Consider the following 22,610-nt stretch of genomic DNA (forward strand, 5'->3'; position numbering starts at 1 on the left):
AAAAGGACTTTTACACATATCCAACCATTGAAGAAAAATAGATTATGTATCTAGACATGAAAACACTTTGGACAAAGGTAACTCATGAGCCTTTTAGTTGTAGCCACTATGCTAGTTTTGTCTACTATTTATTTCTATCCCAACCATAGCATTGATTTTGGACAATCACATTAAGTGGTGTTTGATCTAAACCAGCTCAATGATATGTTGCTATTCCAACCACCAGGCCAGTTTATAACTCCAAGCTATTTTATTTTCAAAAAAAAATAAAGGGAGAAAGTTTAATATTTAAACTATTACAAAACAAATAATTTCAATGACCAGGCTAGTTTAGGACAATCTTATGATCTCCAAGATAGCCTAGCTTATTACTGTGACATTTACTAGCATGCATGGTATCAAGCATGTGTATTATGTGCTCATTAAACTTCTTGCATCCCATACATCTTCTATAGATGACCTCATTATTTGGAGGAAGTCTCATGTTATTGTGCCCAAATATTGTCAATCTAGAAATGACTTTCTCACTTATGCCATGTCTCCTTTTATTGCACTCTGTCAATGCCCACTGATTCCTTACATGATGGAGCTGCATCGTTTCCACTTTACAACTAATCGCTAGAGCCACATTGGTCCTTTTGATCGACAACATATTTTATGTTGTGTGCCCAAGCCGTTTCTTGTTTGTTTCAAGGGATACCAACGTAAATTGAACGATTAATTAAGCCATAACAATAAGATGTTCCCAATTAGCAGATGGTTCTAAACCTACTCGATGGGTTGTGGCATGTTATGAACATAAATTAAACTATAAAACATAGTTGTTTTAACCACTAGGTTGGTTTGGGATAACCACATTAATCAAGTGGGAAATAAAATTTTGAGCACACAAAGAACGTCAATTAAACTAGAACAAAACATATACATATTTTGTGAGAAAAGTATCAAGTTTTGGGACATAAAAAACATCAATTAAATAATAACAAAATAAAGTACATGCAACATATGTTATTGTTTATTTCTAGTAGGTAAATGATTATATTGAAACATATATGGCTTGTCAATATGGCCCTTGCTCCTAAAGGGGACCCTCAAGGGCTTTGATTAATCTAGGCCAATCACATTATCACATTAATTAGTATTTGACCTGAAATCATGAATTAACTATTGCAAAACACAACATAGGATGCAAAATATATTGCTTTGGCCCTATGCAAAACATAGCAGATGATGCGAAGTATACATACATTCGGCTTGGATGTAGCAATATGTATATAACTAATGATGGTTCCCCCTCAATTAAGGCTACTTCTCCTTCAACCCTCGTTCAGTTATTATGATTCTCCTTCAAGAGTTGGATATGGGATATGTCTAAAAGTGTTTTGACATCCAAACATAGATGCTATTTTTCTTCTAAGTCTACTTATGTGGAAATTTCTTTTCAAAAGGACTTTTACACATATCCAAGTGTTGAAGGAAGATGGATTATAGATTCTATGTCTAGAGGAAGGCTTTTAGACATAGGTAACTCATGAGCCTTCTAGTTGTAGCCCTATGCTAATTGTGTTTGTTGTTTATTTGTATCCCAACCATAGGGTTGATTCTGGACAATCACATTAGCTAGTGTTTGACCTAAACTAGCTCAATGATATATTCCTATTCAAACTATCGGGCCCGTTTAGGACCCCAAGCAAGTTCGTGTTTTGAACATATGCAAATGTGTTTTTTCTTTTTTTCTCCTTTTTTTAATATGAATTTATTGTTTTGCAAGAAGATAAAAGGTGGAAGTTCAAAATTAAACTATTACAAAATAACAATTTCAACCATCGGGCTAGTTTAGGACAACAACCTAGATTATGACAACATCATTTACTGACCTCCATTTTATCAAGCATGTCTATGATGTGCTCATCAAACTTCTTGTATCCCATCTATATTCTACATATTTATAAATAAGTTCTCCTTATTTGGAGAAACTTTGTCACTTAGGATGTCTCTCCTTTTCTTGCATTATGTTGATGCCCACAGACTCATATTAGGATGGAGCTACATTGATTCCACTCTATGATCAATCACTAGAGCCACATGGTTTCCATCCAAACAAATGAGTAGTGGGATCTAACCTTTTTGTTTGCTTGATTAAGATGATGCACAGACTACTGTTGAGACCTATATGTCTTCACAAGATATTGTGGACTCTCCCATCGTGAAGGTGCTAAGAGACTTCCAATTGTATTCAGGCTTGGAAAGCTATAAGAGTCTATGCATGGCCAAACTAGTGGTGTGTAGGGGCCTACTCAAGCTGGTGGTTGTGGTGGAGAATAACAAGCTCATCCATGGGGTGATTCCTATGCATGTCCAATCTAGGGAAGTGTAGCTGTTAACGTGTGCCAGTGGCCATGGTGGAGAAGAACAAGCTCAACATGCCTAAAAGCATTAGGGTGTGGGGGATACAACAAGGCTAGTTGGAGTTGGAGCAAATGTCAATCTCTCTATGAGAAGTTCATGCAAGTGTTTGATGAGAAGGCCTTCAATTGCACTGAGCATTTAGGGGAATATTATCTCTTTTTGTGCATGTAGCATGAAGCATGGAAGACAAGCTAGCATTGGATTCATTTTGAAAAATTGTTTTTCTTGATGCTTGGATAATTTGTTTGTGGCGAGCCTTTGCATGTAGCCAACAAGGCCACTCTGGCAGTGGTTGGTAATTAACTGCTAGCTTGGTGGAAGCTTAGCCATGACAAACGTGGCTGATGAGGGCCACCACAAGTGGGCAGTAATTCCCATAAAGGTAAATCATGAAGCCTAATCACCTCTAATCACTCATTACCTTTTTCTACAGTGTGACATTTTGTGTTCTTTTACAAATTTTCTTTTATGTTGTCATTGTATTATGTAACATTAAGTGTTGTTGGCATTAATATTTTCATTCATTATTCTCTTCAAAAGCATTCTATTAGTTAATGTTTTGCACTATAATGCCCATTTTTTAGCAATCCAGCAATAATTTCACCCTGTCGCAGAAGGAAAAAGTGTTCAGCATCATGCGGGGAGTCCAATAAATTCAAAACCTTCCATGGCACGTATGGAGCCTATTTGACCAAGGCCCAAAAAGTCAAAATCCACCATGGCAAGTATCCAGGTTTTGTCTTTTTTGGGGTCCCCACACGATGCTGAACACTTTTTGTTCTGTGCCACATCGAAAAAAATTCATTTAACCACTCCAATTCATGCTGAACTTGCTGATTTAGAAAACAATTCAAACTACACCAAGTGAGCCTAAACAACATCTATGGCCTAAGGGAGGGTTGAGATTGATCGCTTGGAGGAGGAACATAGAGCTCCCAATAGTGTCATTCACAAGATGGTCATATTGCAGGAGGAACTATGGGAAGGCCTTCAATATTATAAGAACCCACAGTTTGCAAAGTATGTTGCTGAAGGCTCCCACTATGCAAAGTGTCCAGCCCTTGTCCTAGAATCCTTGTCTAAATATAAAGTCCTTCAAAGATCTAGAACTTAATCTCCTGGAATCTTGGATATATATTACTCCGGACCTTTTTAGGGGCTGATCACCTCTGTAATACAATCGGCTTTTCAAATGAACTTGAGTTAAGTAGTAAATTGTGTTTGTATTTATCCATCCTTAGATACGATGGTGGTCTCTTTTCAAAACATAGAAGAGTAAAACTTGGTTGTATAGTACTGGGTAAATAACTTTAGGGGCTGACTATACATTTGGCTTTTCTATATAACTTCAATTTTAAAGTAATAATTCACCATTTATCTGTCCTTGGATATGATTGCTTCACTCAACTGGACTTTATAATTTGAAAATGTTGCATTTAGTTGAAAGGTTCTATTTTCTTATGACTGGTTCACTCAGTTGGAATTTATAATTTGAAAATGTTTTCCTGAGTCGGACTTTATAATTTGATGGACATTTTCCAATAATATAGTACGATTCTATAGCTTGCAATTCATTTAGGACTTATGGTCACCAGCCTAGTGGCTGAATTTTGATAATAGATGAAAAGAACTAGCCTAAAAGGGACTGTTTTATATAGCACTTTGCAATAATACGATCCATTTTAGGATAGCAAGGCGATAGTGCAGGATAACTGGTCACCAGGACAGTGGCTGGTTGCACACTAGGATATTAATTGCCACTGATGCGGTAGTTTGCTTCCATTATTACAAGATGAATGGCATGCAATTCATTCGTTTAGGATTTATGGCCACCCTAGATTTGTGGTCACAACTCGATGGTTGAAATTTGACAATAGTTAAAGAGAATTAGCCTAAAGGGCATGCCATAAACAAATGCATTTTCTAATATTTCACCAACGTGGTGGTTGAAATTTGACAATACTTAAAGAGAACTAGCCTATTTGTGGGAGCTATTTTCCTTGTGTGCAACCAAGGAAAATGCAATTGGATCACATGACCTGCAGTTAGATGACTAAAAACAAGCACAGTGGTTGTTTGGGATATACTAAAAACAACATTTGGGATTTACAAAAACAAGTGTGGTGGTTGTTTGGGACACATGATGAGGACCTAGGTGGCTTTTCTTACAACACATGATGAGGGTCCACATGGCCTATGGCCTACAGACTACACATTCATCGAGGAGATGTGCCCGCATCAATCCCCATGGAGAAACGGTCCAATATGACTAGATCTCAAGTCATTCACAGCTTTCCTACATAGGTCAAAGCCTATGTGTGTTTGGCAAATTGGCAACAATAAACATTCCTGTCTTTGAGTTTCCTGACATACCAAGGCTTTCAATACTCAAAGCTCCTTTGCCCAATTGAAATGTCAGGATCCTAATCCATAAAATTGAGATATAATCTATCTGATGACCCAACATACAGGCCCCCTTTTTGCACTCTATGAGGAAAACAAAACAAAATACAGTATGTGCAAAAATGCGGTCTAACTAAACTAATCAACCTATGGGAAAATAAAAAATTTTAACCCTTGGGCTGGTTTAATACAGTCATATATAATAAGGTACTAGCAAAACAAAACAATTGAACCACCACGTTGGTTTAGGACAGTCACACTTTCAAAGGACTTTCAACCACCGGGGTGGTTTAGAACACGATCACAATTTCAACCATCGGGCTAGTTTAGGATAGTCACTATTTCAACTACCAGGCTTGTTTAGCTTGACGGTCACAATTAGATAATAACAAGTATATTGCTTTCCATTTATGAATTTCACAATTAGAAAATAATAATATATTTCTTTTCATTTCTATACCAATATATTGTTTTTCATTTCTTTTTTTTTGTTCAACCACAATTTCAATCAGATACTACTGTTTGACTTGAAATAGCACCGGGTTAGCTTAGGACAATCACATTAAATCCAAACCATCCCGCTCTAGAAATTAAGTGATATATGACTCGAACAGTAGGAAGTTAAATTTAACTAATTTAAGTACTAAGAAACACAATAATATCAACCACTGAGCTAGTCAACAACTAATGTATGCTCAGCCACACTAGTGTTTGAGCTGAACCAGCCACGATTGCATGACGTTCCAACCACTGGGCTGGTTTAGTAAAATAACAATATATTGATGTTCAATTGTGAAACATATTTCTATTACTTTCTGTTCAAACACACTGGTTTAGGACAATCACATAATTGGTGTTTGAGCTAAACCAACCACGGTTGCATGATGTTCCAATCACTGGACTGGTTTAGGACAATCACATTAAGTCCACGCCAGCCTCGTTCTAGTGTTTGGCCTAAACCAGCCATGGTTGCATGAACACACTATTCAAAATTTTTGGACTTTCTCTCTTGGTTTGGACTTTTTTTTGGAGCATATCCTCTCCACTCAACTTCACTTAGTGAGCTAAAAAATTGGGTTTTTTAGAGCACTAAATGGGTCACTTATATAAAATATGGCCTTATTAGGCTAAAAAGTCAAGTGGTGACCTCTAATTTTTAAAAAAATGGCTCAGTGAAGCTATAATTCCCAAACTCGTGCATGGTGCCCCCATCCAATAAATATAATAATAATAATAGTAGTCTCCTAACTCAAGTTCAATTTTAACACTATGAAGTGAAAATATGACACCATATGAAAAGAGTTTGTTGAATTCAACATATAAGTGGTGTATAGATACACCTTTTTTTTTTTTTTAAAGAATTTGTTGAATTCAATATATAAGTGGTGTATAGATACACCCTTTTTTTGAAAAACAAACCATACAATAAATTATCTTATTGGTGGTGTATAGATACACCATTTGTATGGAAAAAAGCATACAAAACATTATCTTATGCATTTGAATCTCATTCAGAGTCATCAGATTCATGTAATGTATTTGCGCTTGATGGGTCAAGTCTTGCCAAATGATGTTTAATATGGACACGACTTGGATCAGGGATTGTGATACATTTTTCAACATTGTATCCATGCTTCTTTTTAAAACTTCGTGTCCACGATTTCCAGCAATTAATAATGCTACTGACTTCCACCTCTATTAATCCCTCATTATTTGGAACCCATTCACGTTTCTTTTGCAAGCATCCCTCATAGAGTTGTTTTATTGTATATCTTCTCGAGAGATTTTTCAATGGCTTTGGTTCATACCATAAAGCTGTAAATGTTATAGGAGTTCCCTTGTCATCCCTTTCTATCTTGGCAACCTTTGCAACCCAAATTGGGCCACCTTGGTCATCCAACTCTGAACCTGGATCAAATGGCCAAACTGCAACAAATAGACCCTCTTCAATCTCATTAGATGGTATAAACTCTTATAAGGGTTTGTCTCCCTTCCTGCCACAATATTTTCGAGGTAAAAGGCATTCCTTTGCTTTCTCCATATCTACTAACATATTTATATCCAAAGGAAAACTTGGTGACCTAGCTTGTTCCAGCCAAAAGGATTCACAGTATTCAATACTCATTAAGTTTTCTTGTCTTTCTAAAGATTGGATAAGTGCTTCAGTTGATTTAATTGTCTCCAAATTCTTAGTTGATTGCTCAGGCTATTTTTGCATCATACTTTGAAGATGTTTAATGAAGGCTTTCAAGCCTTTCATTTCATTTATGTCAAGTGATTTGTTTTTTGCAAGAACAAATCTAGTTTCCTCTAATGGAATTATTCGTCGTAATAAAGCATATGACTCACTCCATAAATGATCTCCATCTACTGATTAGTGCTTCCATTGCATCACTGGAATATTGTTATGCATGTGAAACCGAAAGTAGTGTGAATTTGTGTATCCTATTAGGACATCATCTCCTGTTTGTAAGTGTGGCTCTATGAATGCTCTCCAATCTACCATCCTCTCTAAGATAGCCACTTGTGATTCTTCCTTGCGAGAACCTCCAATTTTTTTCCCAATTCGAAATAGCATATCCTCCATTGTCAAAACATCCATTGCCTTCAACTCACCAAAGATAACACTGAAGATTTGATCTATGTCTTCATGTGTATGGCTGACAAGAAGAAAGCCAACTTCCACTTCTTCAAATATTTTCAAACCAACCAGCATAGAGCATAAAGCAAATCTATATTTATTCTTATTCTCTCTCCAACAATTATCATCTTGTATTCGCAATGTGTTAGGCAAACATCCGTGAGCATCTTTGACCTTTCTTATTGCTTTCATGATTGATGCAACAACCTAGTTACTATCATGGTCATGCAAACTATCAATCCATACATCACAAAAGATTCAATATCCATGTACTAATACTCCACACAAGTGTGTTTTTAGTCCACGTTTGCCCTCCAATGCCGGTGGGATATGTCTATATTGTGGCAAAGTGGTTGTATTCTAGTCCATGCCATCAATGGTGATGCACATGGACTTATCGACATGTGAAATAGCTTCCTCTCTCCAAGAAGCATACAACTTTCGAGCATCCTGCACATGATGTAAATAAATTGATCGCCATTTAATATATCTTCCTCACTGCTGCTCACATTTACTATGTTCAATGGCATTTTTTAATTCATCACATGTCTTACATTTTGACATCCTTTGCTTTGATGGTGTCTTGACATGGCAAAAATCTCTATGCCAAATTTTGTACAAGGTTGATCGTGAAATCATGCTCTCGTCTCTGTCTTGTAAAGTTTTATTGACAGTTTCTAGGACGACCTTCTTTGTCATTCCCAAAGGAAGATGTTGTTGGCATTCAACACGTCCATCTCGCATTGTTTGTTGAAGATGAGGCTGTGGTAATGCATGGTCTTGGAGAACTTGCTTTAATGTTGCAGTTGCATTTATAGTGCTTCCATGGCATTTAAGCTTGTAGGTATTTCCATGAATTGTATGAATAACTTTTTCTTTCACCTCTGCCTAGATGGTCCAGTATGTGCCATGTGATAGTCCAGTTAACCATCGATATCCTCGATTGCAAATGGGTCTCCCATTAACCATGGGTTTCAATCTAGGTTTACAATGTCTTGTGCTCAAATCTTGATTAGTGCCTTGATGAAGAAAGCATGAAAACTCTTAAAGAAGATAGTTATGTCTATTAGGCACTGTCTTACTCCAAATACCAAGGCGTATGGCTACACAATCATCTTTCCCAACTTTTCTAATGCAAAGCCTCTTGCAACAAACTCGCATAAGCATCCTTTCCATATTCTCCTTGGATAACATCACATGTCTCTTTGGTTCTGGAATTGATGCCATGATTCTTCGCCTCTTCACACTCACATACTTTCTTTTTGTAAATAGTGTCTTGCGTTTTCTAGTTGTAAGACCATCAAACCTCGAATCCATTTCCCTTGAATCTTCATCTTTATAATCAAATGCTGTGTGGGCTTGAGAATTATTTGATACCTTATAATATCTTAGAAATGGCAATCTGGTAGACATGTTCATTGATGTCAATTTGTTTCCAATGCCTCTTGAATTTTGTCATTGAACTGTTTCTCCTTCGTAACTCAAGATTCTCCCATCTATATTCTCTGGCATGCTAGCAACAATATTACAAACAACATGACAAGTCTCAGATTCTCTGCCCCTTTTGCCTTGTGTTCGAGTGGTAACATCATATCATTGTCACTAATATCATCAATTCTTGTTATTGCATCACTTATCCCATCAATCTTTGCGTGTATTTTTCTTTGTCGTCCCATCTTATTATTCTCAACACAAGACAGGTCTTCTATATCAAACATGACCAATGCATTTATGCCAGATATCAATATCTGCAACTACACCGGTCCCATGTGCAAACATCGTTGCACTCAATTTAGGCATGTCCGCATCCAACCCGCATCCAACGTAAACATCCTGCCCTTCTTCTTTCCTTTTGCTATCAAGCGACCGTTATTTTTCATATCCTCAACAAAGCATCCATCAGGATTAAATCTGACCTGCAAGCCCTGCTCAACCATTTGACCAACAAAAACCAGGTTCTTGGTGATGTTCGGGACATGAAATACATCAAACAGGTATTTCTTTTTCCCATCCAACATAGACAAAGAAATTTTACCAATCTGCATAATAGGATGTGTAGTATCATGACCAGTCTCCACAAATCCTGGTCTTTCCATTTTCCTTGCATCCTGCATCCATTCTGCATAACCTGTCATGTGGTTTGATGCACGTGAGTCAACATACCACACATCATTGCTTTCTTCTGCACCTGTCACAGAATTGGTCATGTGCTGTACCACAAACAGATGCTCATTTCTATCATCACCCTGTCTACTAGAAGATGCATAATTCCCTTGCTGCAATTTTCCATTCATGATGTCATTCTGCTTTTTGTAGCAGTCTTTAGCCATATGACCCATTTTACCACAATAGTAGCATTCAACATTGCTATCTGCATTTTGACCTCTCTGCCATCCACCACGGCCTCTTTGGCTCCCCCTTCCTCTAGAGTTACCACGTCCTCCTCCATAGGACTGGTTTTCTTGAGTTTTCTGCATATTCTTATTTCTACCATGGCTCCAGATTGGCCTCCTCTACCTCTTCCTCTACCTCTTCCAGCATTTGAGTAGAAGACAGTTTCTTTTGAAGTTCCTCCTAAAGAAGATGCACCACCATTTCTCTACTCTTCAGAAATTAGAAGAGCAAACAACTCCTCAAAATCAGGAAATTTTTCACGGATGGCAATGGATGTCTGAAACTATGCATAATCCTTTCCTAGACCATTCAAGGTCACAGAAACTAAATCATCATCTTCCACTGGCGACCCAATGGAAGCAAGTGCATCTGCAATTTTCTTCACCTTCATGTGGTAGTCATTGATGCTCATATTTTCTCTCTACACATTGTGCAACTCCTACTTGAGCTGCATTTTCTTGGCTTCCGTATTTGTGCTATACATTTTTGCCAAAGTATCCCATGCCTTCTTTGGCGTACTTGCATCCTGAATATGCACAATCATAGAATCCGAAATACTGATAGACAGCCAATACATAGCTTTTCTGGCTCTCTCATGCCATCCTTTAAATGCATGCATTTCCTATTGATTGGGAACATTAGGAAGAACTGGTTCTTCTTCATTTCCTATAATGAACTCCCAATAGCCTTTTCCCATAAGGAAATTCATCATTCTAAACTTCCATGCTTGGAAGTTGTTCTTGTCAAGCTTTTTAGTGACAATCTGTGAAAGAGAATCAGACGCCATTATAGAACACTGCAAAATATTCTGTCACTGCAAAAAACATAGCTTCTGCCTCACACGAGCAAATATGCAAAATTGATGAAAGTGGTATTTGACCACACAATCACTTCCTAGTGATGATTTTGCATCAACATGCAATAAGGATGATTCTGTAACTCCCAGTATCTCTATGCACAGGCATACGATGCAATTTCTATGGCAACTTTTCACTGACCTGCAGAGCAGTGGTCGCACAGCAAAAATAGGGCCTTTTTTTGAGTGCCTGCGAAGAACTTCCACCTTCAAAACGGGCCCCGAAATGGCCTCGAATCTGAAAAATAAAGTCACACCGCGAAGGGCATCTCAATCTAAGACAGTGCACTCTTGCACTTTCGGTTGTGCTACCTGCAGAGATTTGCTCCCAAACTCAAAAAAGGAAAGCAACACTAGTCCTCTTACTAGGACACCGCGAACTTGGTTGTCTTTCTTGAGCTCCTTACCATGAACCAGGATTTGATACCATGTGAAGATAGTGGGAGAGAGGGAAGAAGTCTCACTTGCGGCTTTCTCACATACACAATGGGGGAATACACACAAAGGTGGAGGCTGAAAATAGTTTTCCTCTTCTTAGTTGTGAAAGCCAAAAGAACTCTAGTACAAAGAAATAGAAGAACCCTATATGTGGGTCTCAACCAAACTCAGCTAACTAAGGTGGCATACTAACTGAGCCACAAACTAGAGTACATAAGGATAGCTGTCATACAGCTGTTATTCATGGGCGGTGTACCAACCGCATCTGTAGCTAACAAGTCAATGACATAAATGCACAACAGTCACCCTGGCATATCACGAGTGGAGCTCAATATCTCAACAACATGGAGGTGCATGTAGATACTCTTTCAAGAAGATTACATCAAAGATCTTGGGACGGCGCCAATCAAGTTGTGGATCCAACTTGCTTATCCCAATTCTCATTAATTTGACCCTGATGGAGGTTGGTAGGGAAGTTGTCCAGGGTCCATCCACCTCAAGTTTTCATATCAGGATATTTGCTCCAAATTTCCTTGATGGGGTTACTGGGAAGTGGTATCTCATCAAAATCATACCCACCATTGGAATTTGGCATGGGAGTACAAATTGGATTATCCGGATCCTGATATCCAAAATCAAATACTATGTCATTTTTTGCTGATGGCAAGACAAGTAGTGTCAGAGGTGATGATGGTGTAGGGAGAGAATCTAGGGACATGGGGGAGAAATATGGAAGAGTATTAGTTGTGGAGGGGGGAGCAGAGGGGAGGGGGGGAGAACTGGGAAAATGGTATGAGCAGGCTGGTAATCCTCGAGGGTAGGATTAGCAAGGGAAGGGAATAAGCTAGGTGTGAGGGGCTCGTAAGTTTGTTACTATTGGATTAGTTGAAAATGGGGAGAGGCATGAGCAAAGAGACGACGAAAGGAATAGATGTTAGGATGGAGCTTGGGGAAGGTTAAGAGGGTGGTAGCAGCAAGGGGAAGTGAGGTTGTGAAGTTGGCAGAGAGAGTGGTTAGATATGGGAAGTTGAATGTGAGATAGGCCTTGTCATCTTCCAACATTCTTTTTGCTAGTGTGATGGGATCATTAGGTACAATAAGGGTGGGATGTCGATTATGTCATGCCTTGCAAATAATAGTGATGGCCTTTGTATAAATGGCAACAAACTAGCAATAGCCCTGAGGGGAGGACTATTCATGAGGCATACATATGCAATGAAAGAATCCATCCTGAGTGCTATAAACCTGGCATCTGTAGACAGGCAGAATATATTTTTCTCATCTTCAGACAAGTCTTGGCAAATTATGCATGGAGAGTTTTGTCCCTATGGAACGTTCCCATTTAATTGTTGAATGAGTGGATGAGATCCTGACTTGGAGTTGCCTCCATTGGATAAGCACTCGTGCATTGAGGTGATTTTCCACTTGTAGAGCGGCCACAGGCTCTTGGTATACCACCATTGTGCATTGTAGTGGGACTTCATTGGTGTTGTCTTCCAGTGCCTCATTTTTGTACACTAGCAATTGGAGTTAAAGCTTGGAGATGATTATCTTTTGGGATTTCATCTCATCCATTTTTTCTTTATATTTATGGTAGATGGATGTATATACCTCCTTAAGCTTTCTTATTTGCAAGGTGACCTTCGCCTGTTGAGGAATGTCTTCAGTGGTATTAGACCATTGGTCCAAGACTTGTGCTTGTGAAGTGTTGGCCTCTGTAGCGATAGCAAGTTGGTCCTATAAAATTCTACAGTCCCTTGTAAGCTCTTCAATGTTGAACATGCGTGTTGCCAAAGACTATTGCATGTCTTCAAGCTTGTCTTAGTAATCCTGGAGCTCTTCTTCTTTGTGGGTTAGAGTGAGTTGATCTTGTGATGCTGAGATGTGTGGAGGTCAAGGAGTTATAGTAGGTCTGTAGGATTGCCATAGCTTGTACTACTGCTGTCAGCTGTATTTGGATTTGGTGGAGGTTGGAGGTCACATCTCTCACTGCCTTCTCTTGAGCTTGGAGAACTTGGTTCATGCACACTTCTTCAATCTCCTTCTCATCTATTTGCACACCCGAAGTGCCTTAACCTCTATGGCGATTGCTTGGAATTGGTCTTTGATTGCTGTTGTAGTCTGTCTATCCAATTCTTGTGCATGTTCCTGAGAGTGCTCTCAACGGAAGCAAGAATGGAAGAAGGAGAGAGAGAGACAGAGAGCCACACAAGTTTTGGTGGGTGCAGAACCACCCTAATCTTCTTTTTCATTCATTTATATGTGTGTTTAAGTATTGTACATAACTGGAGTTAAGGCACAGTGACCTTTAACCCCCACAACCTCCCACTTAAAGGACAATGTGCCTTTAAGGGAGAATAACCAGTGAGCATACTATCCAATGCCCATCAATACACGACAATACTCAAACCGCTGACTAGGTAGACTCTTCGTCAGCATATCTGCAGGGTTATCATCTGTATGAACCTTCACAAGCTCTATGCGCTTGTCCTCAAGTACCTCCCTGATGAAATGGTACCTGACCTCAATGTGTTTGGTCTTTGCATGAAAGACCGGATTCCGTGCTAGCTGAATAGCACTCATGGAATCACTATGCAATGTCGGTACACCTGTATGAATCCCCAAATCTCCCACTAGCCGATCAAGCCATATAGCCTCCTTGCAACCCTCTGTGGCTGCAACATACTCAGCCTCTGTGGTAGACAAAGCCACGCACTTCTGTGCACGAGACATCCATGACACTACACCACCTGCAAAGGTGAACACATAACCAGAAGTGGATCTCCTACTATCCACATGCCCTGCATAGTCTGAATCTGTGTACCCAAGTACACGCATGTCTCCTTTACCAAAGCAAATGCACATCTCCTTGGTACCCTTCATGTACCTCATGATGCACTTAACTGCCTCCCAATGCCTCTTTCCTGGATTAGCCATATACCGGCTAACAACTCCCACTGCAAATGCAATGTCTGGTCTAGTAGCTATCATAGCATACATAAGACTCCCAACTGCTGATGCATAAGGAACCTTGGCCATCATGGCCCTCTCCTCATCTGATTTGGGACTATCTGTATGACTCAGTTTCACATATGGAGGCAATGGAGTACTCACTGCCTTCCCCCCCTCCATATTGAAACGCTGTAATACTTTTGTAACATACGCTTTTTGTGAAAGCCAAAGGAGTTTCCTACTCCGATCACGCGTGATGCGCATACCAAGAATATGACCTGCAAATCCCAAATCCTTCATATCAAAGGCCTCATGCAACTTGGCCTTTAATGCATCTAGCTCATAAGTATTCTTGCTAGCCAATAGCATATCATCCACATATAGTGCCAGGATTATCAGGCTACTATCCTTAGCCCTTTTAGTGTAGAGGCAGTGATCAATTTCACTCCTTCTAAAACCCTGGGACCGAATGAAAGCATCAAACTTCTGATACCATTCTCTAGGTGCTTGCTTAAGACCATAGAGACTCTTTTTCAGCTTGCAAACTAAATGCTCTTTGCCCTTTTCTTCAAAGCCTTCCGGCTGCACCATGTAGATGTCCTCATGCAAATCCCCATGCAAGAAAGCTGTCTTGACATCCATTTGCATAAGCTCCATATCCTCTGATGCCACTAGTCCAAGCATGCACCTAAGTGTGGTCATCTTCACAACCGGAGAGAATATCTCATCAAAGTCCACACCCTTCTCTTGCTTGAACCCTTTAGCAACCAAACGGGCCTTGTACCTAGGCACATCATCACCTGTGACCTTCATTTTGTAGACCCATTTACATGGCAATGCTTTCTTTCCATGTGGCAAAGAAACCAAGTCCCAAGTCTTATTCTTCATAAGTGAACTCATCTCTGATTGCATAGCATACTCCCACTTGCATTGATCCTCACGCATCATAGCCTCTCTGTAGCAAGAAGGCTCCCCGCAATCAGTAAGCATCACATAGTCTACCCCTGGAACAAACCTATCAGGCGGTCTAGACACTCTAGATGATCTTCTCAAGGGCATTTCAGCTTGCTGTCCCACTTGCATATCAGCCACATTTGGCTCATCATTTCCACCAATAGATGATCCATCATCTACCCTTGATTGTATACCTGTGGGAGTACTTGGTGGTACCATTTCTTGCACATTTGGTGCATGGACAGCTTGCTGTCTATCAACATATGCAGGTGGATTCACATCCTGGAAAGTGATTCTCCACATTTCCACATCCCTCATGGGTGCCTTATGCATCTTCTTCTCATTGAAGACCACATCATGGCTGCGTATGATCTTCTTTCCTTCTGGATCCCAGAGACGATAGCCCATCTCTCCACTTTCACCATAACCTAGAAAGATGCATTTCCTAGACTTAGGATCTAGCTTCTTTCGAAGCTCTTTTGGCACATGTGCATATGCCTCACACCCAAATATACGCAAATGAGAGTAAGAGGGCTTCTTGCCACTCCATGCCTCTTCAGGAATACCACCATCCAAACTCTTACTAGGTGATCTATTGATCACATGCACTGCAGTCTTCATTGCCTCAGCCCAAAAACCACTAGAAAGACTTGCATTGGAAAGCATGCATTGCAACCTTTCTTGAATGGTACGATTCATCTTTTCTGCAACTGGATTTTGCTCTGGAGTACGAGGGGATGTGAGCTCCCTCTTAATCCCACGTGTATCACAGAAATGCTGAAAGTCATGAGAGAGATACTCTCCACCATTGTCAGTCCGTAGACATTTAAGCGTTCTAGCTGACTGATTCTCAACCAAGGCCAGCCATTTCTGAAATACCTGGAACACATCACTCTTCCGAGCTATAGCATAAGCCCACACTTTCCTAGTTGCATCATCAATGAATGTCACATAGTATTCAGCCCCGCCTAATGACCGTGTAGGCATGGGACCACATACGTCTGAATGCACCAAATCAAGCATTTCAAACTCTTTCTTTCCCCTTCTTTTATGGGCTGATTTAGTCTGCTTCCCATAGAGACAGTGCTCACAAAATTCAAAATCAGAGAAACTCAAAAGCGGTACATAACCCAAACGGCATAAGAGTTTCATTCCATTCTAGCTCATGTGCCCCAACCTGCAATGCCACAGAGAAGTGCTTGGCTGCTCGGTTATTGCAACAACATGATTAAATACCCCTGATACATGTAAGGGATACAAAGTCCCACACTTGGCACCCCTGGCCAAAAGCATAGAGCCCTTCTGAATTTTCCAACTCTGAAAGCCAAAAGTGGTGTGAAAACCAGCATCATCTAGCTGACCCACTAAAATAAGACTCTTGGTCAGCTTAGGCACATGTCTCACATGTTTCAAAACAAATGCAGACCCATTTGCAAAAGAAAACTTTATGTCACCTGCTCCCACTATGTCACATGCATAGTCATTTTCAAGATGCACACAACCTGTCTTTCCACTATCATAAGTGGAGAACCATTCCCTATGGGGAGTAACATGGAATGAAGCACCAGAATCCAAAATCCAATCCTGGGAATATGCATCATCTGAAGTGGTAAGCAACTCTGCAGATAAACTAGACATGAAGAGAACATCATTGTCACTATCACGTGTGACTGCATTGATCTCCTCGATCTTCACTTTTCCTTTGTCCTCCCTTGGACTCTATTCCTTTTGATTTGCACCCCAATTTGCATTCTTTTTCTTATCCTTTTGCTCTCTTTTCAGCTTGTAGCAATCCTTTTTCATATGGCCCTTCTTGCCACAATGGTAACACTCAATGTTCCGTGCCCTGGATTTGCTACGAGACTTCCCTCTTTCTTGGGACTTCCCCCTGAACTGTGATCTGCCCCTTTGCACATTTAAGGCTGCATCCTGCTTGTTGCCATCCATAGACTTCCGTCTAATCTCCTCGGCCAACAAGCTACCCACAACATCATCAAATTTCAGTACTCCACCAGGTGCAGAGTTACTGACAGCTGTACAGAAGGTATCCCATGAGGATGGCAATGAACATAAGAGAAATATTGCCTTAGTCTCCGCATCAAAATTCATTTTCTGAGCCTGAAGCTGGCTGAAAATAATATTGAATTCATTCAAGTGAGAAGCAATGGAGACCCCTTCCTTCATGTGCAGCTCAAACAACCTCTTCATGAGGTAAACTTTATTAGAGGCACTTTCCTTTTCATAAGTGGCACACAATTTCTTCCACAAATCTTCCGTAGTCTGCTCATTTACTACTGTGAAATAAACTGACTCTGCAAGATGAAGTCTAATAGTAGACTTTGCTAATGCATCCAACTCATTCCAATCATCCTCAGACATATTTGCAGGCTTAGCTTCAATCCCTGCCAAGGGTTTAATCTGCTTCTTTTGAATAAGCACATCCCTTATCTGTTCTTTCCACAAAGAAAAGTTTGTCCCATCAAACTTTTTAATGCTGAAAAACTCCTTTTCAGGCATGGAAGAGGATGCCATGATGCAAATAAAGCAAAATCCCAAATGCTAGTGCCTGCAAGAGAGAATCACACCAAATACCAGGTGCACCCAAATGTGTATGCCACAATAGACTGAAATATCACAAAAAAAAACTCAAAACTCAAAGCATCTGACTCATGTGCATATACTATGCATCCATATGAGCAAATCTGGCCCAAAAGAAAATGCTAATAAGTGCCAAATGACTCAAGCATAAACACTGTCCACTGGCATATGCATCAATAATGTCTCATCCAAGAGAGCATAGCACTATCAGTGCATCACCTGCAATGTGTCAAAGCTGTCCCTCAGCTTAAAATAGCATCCATGTGCAAAGCGTCCATAAAAAATAGCATCCCACAAGGCAATTTGGGCCTATCAGCGCATCCAACAAGGACCGCAATGCATCCAAATGGCCTATAAATCATCCACTGCAACCCAATGCATACCACGAATGAGCGCACACTGCTCAAACTGCAACCAGAGTGATCTGCATAAGGTATGCTCAAGAAATCATAGTCCCACGGTAATGAGCGCTACTGAAAATAGAACCTGAGATGCTTCAAAACATGGGCGCCATTGCATAATCGGACTCAGCAAGAAAATCTGCAAATATCTCTCTTCTGCCAGAACTCCAAAATCTCAACCGATGAGTGAGAAACGGGAGTCAATACTTATCCACTGCCATGTGGCATAAATCTAAGGTTTCAAAACCTTAGTATGAAAAAATGCATAACAGAGAGACGAAATCGAATACACAGAGATTTATAACTCTGAAAATCCTCCACCGAATCATGCAAGAACTGATAGGTAGGGGTTTTTGGGCATCCGGAACGCAATGGGACAGACGGTTTTGGAAACCGTGGCCTCAATCACTGGGTCCAACACACGGACTGAAAAACGTTTTTGGAAACAGAGCTATCTGTAAACTCCACCAGAGTGCGAATGATGAGCAACATAGAAGTTTTAGGACCTCCTGAGTCCACCGGATTTGACAGATCTGCAAATGGTTGCTCCAAACTTGAGTTCCAACACCCGGGCAAAAAACGCAGGAATTGACACAGTGAGTCAGAAATCCACTGAAATGATCTCAGATTCAAGAATGAAGGTGTTTCCAAGCTCCTGAAGTAATGTGGACACCAAAAGCAAGCAATAGTTGCCTCCACAAGTCAATACGGAGTCTCTGTCATCGAACGGAACAGGGAAAAGCTCAAAAAACGACTTTTTCTTTGAAAGCTCTTAACAGGCTCTCAAAACCACTTCGTAAAGCCAAAGTGACTTTTCCAAAGGTTCCTCCAAGGTCTCTGCACACTCGGATGCAAGTAAAGTCACCCACAAAGCTTCTCCTTCCTCCCACAGAGCTGCTGAGCTTCCAAGCATTCACGCACGCTCAGCTAGATCACCCGAGCTCTGATACCAGTTGAGAGTGCTCTCAACGGAAGCAAGAATGGAAGGAGAGAGAGAGATAGAGAGCCACACAAGTTTTGGTGGGTGCAGAACCACCCTAATCTTCTTTTTCATTCATTTATATATGTGTTTGAGTATTGTACATAACTGGGGTTAAGGCACAGTGACCTTTAACCCCCACAGTTCCTCCTTGGTCAAGCTAGTGAATAGTTCTGACATTTGGATCATTTGGCTAGCTTGATGATGGAGAATGATAAATGGTGATGAAGACTAGCGACACTATTGATATAATTAGTGCCCATGTAGCCATCCTGATGAATTTGTAGTACTTGTTGGGGGTTGTTCCAATGGTATTTTAGTCACTTGGGTATGGTAGCCATACTATTGATTTGGCACTAGCTCCCCTTGTGGGATCATTAGGTACAATAAGGGTGGGATGTCGATTATGTCATGCCTTGCAAATAATAGTGATGGCCTTTGTATAAATGGCAACAAACTAGCAATAACCCTGAGGGGAGGACTACTCATGAGGCATACATATGCAATGAAAGAATCCATCCTGAGTGCTATAAACCTGGCATCTGTAGACAGGTAGAATATATTTTTCTCATCTTCAGACAAGTCTTGGCAAATTATGCATGGAGAGTTTTGTCCCTATGGAACGTTCCCATTTAATTGTTGAATGAGTGGATGAGATCCTGACTTGGAGTTGCTTCTTGGTATACCACCATTGTGCATTGTAGTGGGACTTCATTGGTGTTGTCTTCCAGTGCCTCATTTTTGTGCACTAGCAATTGGAGTTAAAGCTTGGAGATGATTATCTTTTGGGATTTCATCTCATCCAATTTTTCTTTATATTTATGGTAGATGGATGTATATACCTCCTTAAGCTTTCTCATTTGCAAGGTGACCTTCGCCTGTTGAGGAATGTCTTCAGTGGTATTAGACCATTGGTCCAAGACTTGTGCTTGTGAAGTGTTGGCCTCTGTAGCGATAGCAAGTTGGTCCTATAAAATTCTACAGTCCCTTGTAAGCTCTTCAATGTTGAACATGCGTGTTGCCAAAGACTATTGCATGTCTTCAAGCTTGTCTTAGTAATCCTGGAGCTCTTCTTCTTTGTGGGTTAGAGTGAGTTGATCTTGTGATGCTGAGATGTGTGGAGGTCAAGGAGTTATAGTAGGTCTGTAGGATTGCCATAGCTTGTACTGCTGCTATCAGCTATATTTGGATTTGGTGGAGGTTGGAGGTCACATCTCTCACTGCCTTCTCTTGAGCTTGGAGAACTTGGTTCATGCACACTTCTTCAATCTCCTTCTCATCTATTTGCACCCGAAGTGCCTTAACCTCTATGGCGATTGCTTGGAATTGGTCTTTGATTGCTGTTGTAGTCTGTCTATCCAATTCTTGTGCATGTTCCTCCTTGGTCAAGCTAGTGAATAGTTCTGACGTTTGGATCATTTGGCTAGCTTGATGATGGAGAATGATAAATGGTGATGAAGACTAGCGACACTGTTGATACAATTAGTGCCCATGTAGCCATCCTGATGAATTTGTAGTACTTGTTGGGGGTTGTTCCAATGGTATTTTAGTCACTTGGGTATGGTAGCCATACTATTGATTTGGCACTAGCTCCCCTTGTGGCTCATGGACTGGCATGGCATCGATGGACGGTGCTAGTGCCAATATAGCCTCAGGCTCTAATGCCAATTTGGCCTCAGGACCACAGGTGCCAATCTTGCCTTAGGCTCTGGCTACTGCTGTTGTTGGAGATATATTAGTTGTAGTTGTGCATTGAGCTGTAGCATCTCGTGTGGCAATTCCTCAATTCCGACCTCCAGAATAGGCATTTCTTCTGAGGTATTCACATTTGCCAATGTGATAGTAGGAGAAGTTGGTGATGGCTCCCATGCTGGTGATGACCATAACATGTTATTGAAAGTCTACTCTGGTAAAAGTGTTCTAAATATTTTTATTAGAAGAACTTGCATAGAAAATATTTTATTATTTTTTTCCCAATATATAGATAGAGTTCTAACATGATTCCTATTACGAGTGTCCTTGCTCTAAATTTGGTGCAAGAAACTAACAAAAATTCCATTAAATTCACATTTGTATGCATGAAATATTACTAAATGCTACAAAACATCATGATAATAATCTAAATCATGCCTTGCCATTCGTTTTGATATGTAACATGACCCCATTTGGATTTGTAAATCAAGAGATACAAGACATTGAAATTGTCATCTTTTGGGCTAAAAGAGGGAGCACGTTAAACATGACCCCATTTGGATTTGTAAATCAAGAGATACAAGACATCGAAATTCTCATCTTTTGGGCCAAAAGAGGGAGCGCATTAGTATCTCTTGATTTACAAATCCAAATGGGGTCATGTTTGTATCAAAACGAATGACAAGGCATGATTTAGATGATTAGCATGATATTTTGCACCAATTAGTAAGATTTCATACACCAAAATGTGAATTTAATAAATATTTAGTCGATTTGTTGCATCAGATCTAGAGGAAAGTTCAACTAATCAGGACCATCTATATAGGTTGTCTATTTTGGCTTCTCCTATTGATTCATATAATCAAAGATTGATTTGATTTGGAATTTAATTCATTTTAAATAAAGGGATGTACCTACTCTTTAGATTTTGTTGGATTTGTGGGATGTAAGAGTGATTCATTAGGCAAGGATTTTTTGCAAATAGAAAAAAATGGGTTTTGTTCCAAGAGTAAATAGAGTTTCAAAAACCAAGCATTTGCAATGTGCATGTAATGTGGAAATTTATTCCATTCGAAGAGTCCTAGGAAATTTTTAACTTGTCTGGAAGAATTCATTGGTGATCTCACTTATGTTGGTGGAGAGAGAGAACTTGATTATGGGGGATTACCAAAAATTGAATGAGGAAAAGTGAGCAAAGATAGGGTGTGTCTCTACTAATGATGCCTTGGCAATGACAAAGGTCCAACTCTCTCATGGACTTTTGAAGAACTTAGATAGTTTTGTTACTAAAATAGGGTATTTGTCAATCTATTATTGTTTTGTTTTGATTGTTTTTTTAGCTCGATCTCTTTTTCTTGCTCGATTTTTTTGGTTCGCTCACTTTTCCTTGCTCACTTTTTGGTAATCCTCAGGCCCTTTGAATGAGAGGATAATGTTGAGTGGGTTCTAATGTACAGTGATGGTGCCGTACTTGCCAACCTATGCATTGCTAGAGGAGTAAGAATGGAGAAAGTCCCTGATGTATGTGGTCATTGTAGGACTGTCCTCCAAGGATTTTAGGCTCTCATATAAATTGCCCATACCCCTTTTCTCTAAGAAAGATGTTGTTGCATTGGAAAGAGCATAAGTCGATGTAGGTGGCCACACAAGTTCCAATGATTGGGCCTCGTCAATGGCTGTGTAGGCTGGTGGTGACTGGGGGTGGCATTTGTTATTCTTGGGTTTCCATGTCCTGCACAGAATCCTCCTTAGAGCTATCGCTCTAGACCACAAATTCTTGTGGTGGTCACCGTGGTTGAGAGGAGGTGGATGGCTGCGAACTTGGGAGGGGGTCTCTTGGTTGAGGCGATGGGCTCTTTTTGTGCATCCTCTTTAGTGGCGGCATTGTTTCTG

Source organism: Dipteris shenzhenensis, chromosome 30, assembly GCF_047967505.1.
Source record: "Dipteris shenzhenensis isolate YYH24624 ecotype China chromosome 30, Dip_SZ_1.0, whole genome shotgun sequence".
Taxonomy (NCBI): domain Eukaryota; kingdom Viridiplantae; phylum Streptophyta; class Polypodiopsida; order Gleicheniales; family Dipteridaceae; genus Dipteris; species Dipteris shenzhenensis.